General features: G+C 37.4%; 1 non-coding gene across 1 annotated transcript; it reads left to right on the plus strand.

The window, feature by feature from the left end:
- Positions 1–1897: 1897 nt before the first annotated feature.
- Positions 1898–2004, plus strand: LOC145603195 (small nucleolar RNA R71). Its single transcript, XR_014104727.1, has one exon. It is a non-coding gene; the product is annotated as a small nucleolar RNA R71 (small nucleolar RNA).
- The last annotated feature ends 2269 nt before the right edge of the window (positions 2005–4273 follow it).

Below are 4273 nucleotides of genomic sequence, written 5' to 3' on the forward strand. Positions count from 1 at the left end.
ACATCATCATGAAAGGAACACAAATCCGAATGAATGAGCGAATTCCAAATCAAAATCATTTCAACTTGTCATAGTCATGTTTGTCACACAAAAGGGAAAAACAACACAAAAGCAAGAGGAAGGAATAAAAAAGGTTCACAAATGAGGCAAGTAATTCAAGTAAATCCCAATCGTCATACAAATGACTGTTGATAACAACATCAACGATCCCAGGTTCCTTAGAACCAATGCAAACAACCTCGAACCATTCAACTTCTTCTTAAATTAACCTTAAACTAAGCACTAAAAGAAAAATTAAAAGAGTGAAAACAAGAAAGGTCTCACCGAGAGGTTGGCTTAAAAGAATAAAGGAGCATAAAATCGAGTTCACCAAATGCCACTCCGCTCCAAGCTTCCAAAAAGCAACCTACAAGGCAAGAAAAGACACAAAAGAAAACATTAAAAGAAAAAAAAGAAAGAAAACAAAAAGAAAAAGAAAGGAGGGGGAGAAAAAGGGTTAGAAATCCTCCGGGTTGCCTCCCGGGAAGCGCTTGTTTATGGTCTCTAGCTTGACCCTTCACCTCCTTCAAGGTGGAATAAAGAACATCACCCTCATCAACTTGAGCATTGAATCATAGATGCCCCCAAGCTTGAGGAATAGCACTCCTTGAGGTCTCACATCACCACAAGGGTAAGGAGGGAATGAATCAAAAGCCAATGGTGGCTCATCTTTTCTCTTTCTCTTCTTGTTGTCGTTTCTTCTTCTTTTTCTCTCTTTTTTCTTTTCCTTCTAAAAGGGCGATTAAGCTTGAAATTCACAATATTAGGAAGGGAAACCTCACCTTCCTTAAGAGAGCCTTCAAACCAAGCGGGAACTTCAAGAAAGTCATCATACCTCATTGTCACCTTATCATCACATGGAGGTAAGCTCTCATTATCCATCACACCATCGACCACATCAACTCTACATACGCTCACCGCCATAGGGCTCTTCAAAACAACATTCTCAACTAGCCTACAAGGGAAGGGAACCGGGCCTTCAAACTTGTTTGGTTCACTTAAATCAAATGGCTCCTCAATTTTTTCTTGAACCTTCTTCTCAACCACATCCTCTACAACCTTGTCTTCCTTACTTTCATCCTCCTTGCAAGTTTCGGGTTGATAAGTGTTTGAAGGGTTAGTAGATGATTGTAAGGGGAGCTTTGTGGTTAAATGGAGTGAAGAAATTTTGGCTAGTTGGGAATCAATAACTTCATTGTGAGATTTGATCTCTTGGAATTGTTAAGTGAGAATTTGACGTTGTTGAAGAATTTGGGTTTGTGTGTGGTCGGGTGGGGATTGTTCTTCATACGCTTGAGGATTTTGGTCATGATGTTGATCTTTTAAAGTTCCCCATTTGGATGGAAGGGTAAGAAAAATTTTGGGTTAGAGGATTGAAAAGAGGTTCATCTTGGAGGTAGGAGTTTTCTTGTTTTGGAGGTTGTTGAAGTTGTTGAGATTGAGCTTGGGTTACAAACTCTTCTTCCCTCAAAGTCAAAGCCTCACCTTGCTCGAGATTGAACTCTCTACAATACGATGCATCATGATCCGTCCCACCACAACAAGCACATGAGAAATCAATGATTTGTGACGGTTTTGAACCCAACCCAACACTTGAGTTCAACTTGGAAAGCCTTCATTCAAGAGCTCAACTATGTGCTTAAATTGACCGACTTTCTCCAACTCATAAAGATCACATTGCTTTCCTTGGGACCTTCTTTGACCTCCCCAGGAATAGCTAGTAGCCACCTCTTCAATTGTAGCTTCAACTTGGCTTTGAGGGATCTTAATCAATTGGCCACCGGCACCCGCATCTAGATTGGTTCTTGAAATTGGCTCCAAGCCATCATAAAAGAATCTCATGAGCAAATTATGGTTGAATCCATGGTTAGGACATGCTCTAATCATATCCTTAAACCTTTCCCATGCTTCCCCAAGAGTTTCATCCGGTTTTTGCTCAAAGGAAGCTATCTTCCTCCTCATTTTTGCGGTTTGCTCATCGGAAATGAACCTCTTGAGAAAGGCCTTCGCAACTTCCTTCCATGTGGTGAGAGAGTTGGGCTTCAAAATCTTGAGCCAGTTCTTTGCTCTTCTAGTGAGAGATTGGCGAAAGAGATGCATACGAATGTAATCTTGGCTCACTTCATTTGTTTGCATCATTGCACACAACTCAAGGAATCGGTCTAAATGCTCAATGGGGTCTTCACTTGCACTTCCGGAAAATTGCTCAATTTGAACCATCCTAGCATATTGTGGATGGATTGTGAAATTAGACTCGGTGGTTGGGAGAAGTATACCACTCGTGAGCTCATAGACTTCCGGATTTCCAAACTCCCTAAAAAGAAGGTAATCCTCTTGCCTTGCCATATCTCCCTTTAAATACAACAAAGCTAAGCACACGATTAGCAATGACAAGTAGGATTAAACAAGCAAAATAAAAAAACAGAAATCAAATAAAATGACTCTAACAGTAGCGAAAGTAGATGTTAAACAAGCCGCCTCCCCGGCAACGGCGCCAAAATTTGATAGGGCTAGGATAGGTCGCTAAACTATTAACCCTAATCAAATTAAATATTTATAACCTAAACTACCCTAATACAAGTATAGGGGTAAGTAAAGGGTCGAAACCAAAAGGAAGCATGCAAGCTAAACATGAAATTCACTAAGCAAGAGTCAAGGGAAGGATAATTTTGTTGATTAACTTGAATAAAAAGCACTAAAACTACGAATAAGCAAAATAAAGACAAAAAGAATCAGAGAGAAGAAAGCTAGGGATACGGGGGTGTCAAACATGATTAGAAGGAGGGGAATAATGATAGTTATCATGAAGAACATGCCAAGAATACAAGATCCTACCTAAACAATTCATTCTCATGCAATAGTCCAGGCAAATCAATGAAAGAGGTCTATTCTATTTAGGATCATTCTCATGCATCCTATTAGACACAAGCAAAATCAAGAGAATAAAGAAGCACAATTCATAAAACTCCATTTTAACAACTCATTCTCATGCAATCATTAAAATAGAGGTGATCTTAATAATCTAGCTCAAATCATTTTCATGCATTTAAACTAGAGGGCAATCAAATAAAGTGCAACAATAATCTCAATCCATCAAAAATCATGTCTTTCATCAATTTAAGGCATGTATTCAATCCAACCATCATCATTCATCCAACATTCAACACATATTTTCCACCTCCTTCCCCTAACTAAGAAATTAGCCTAGAAAAGGGAGGTTAAACATAATAGAAATACTAAAAATAAACTCAAGAAGCACAAAACTAAGCATGATTAAGAACAATGAAAATAACAATAATAACTAGATAAACTAAAAGGAATAATGAATATAAGCAACAATAAAGCAAATAAATAAAGCTAAAAGAAGGGATTAGAGATTACTAAAGATTAACTTGATTAAAGATGAAAACTTGATTAAAGATGAAAATTTGAAATTATTGCTTGATTGAAATGAACTTGACCAAAATTGAAAACAATAAAGAAAATTGAGCAATAAACTACTTTCTCTCCCTAAAATTATCTATTCTAACCCTAAGAGAGAGAAGCTCTCCTAAAACTAACTAAGAGAATAGCATAATAGATCCCCCTTTAATTACCCCCAAAAATGGGTATTTATACTAAGCTATAAAAATTAACTAAATAAGTAAAGAGAAATAAAAAATAGAAATAGAAAATGAGAAAAGAAAAATAAAAGATATAAAGTAAAAGGAAAAAGGAAATTAAAAGAAAGAGAAAATAAAAGAAAAACAAAACACCCAAAACCGTCAGACCCCCACTCATTCCCCTTCTTCTTCGAATTTGTTACGAAGCAGGAAAGATTAAGAAATAGAGAAGGAAGAATCATCTGAACTCCATTAAAATGCTTGAGCAAGCTTCGTACATTTTAGAGAAGAAAAGGAGAAAGATGAGAGAGAAGTGTTTTACAGAAAAGCAATTAATTGTGTAATAAAGAGTATACTAGAGTTTATATAATACTCTGCATTTATTACATCATCAGCTCAACTAACTCGAGCACTAACAACTAATAGCTCTAACAAACTTGCTGACGTGGCACACAAGTTGTTGCAGTGCGTGCTGACTCATCAACCAGCAAACATATATTTCACATCCCCCCTCAAGCTTGGGGTGGTTTGAACATGCCAAGCTTGGACTTCAAAACCTCGAACTGAGCTGAAGGCAGGATTTTAGTCATAATATCAGCTAACTGAGATGTTGTAGGCAAGTAGGTGAGCTG

The sequence above is a fragment of the Chenopodium album genome, chromosome 21, assembly GCF_948465745.1.
Source record: "Chenopodium album chromosome 21, dcCheAlbu1.1, whole genome shotgun sequence".
In the NCBI taxonomy this organism is placed as follows: Eukaryota; Viridiplantae; Streptophyta; class Magnoliopsida; order Caryophyllales; family Amaranthaceae; genus Chenopodium; species Chenopodium album.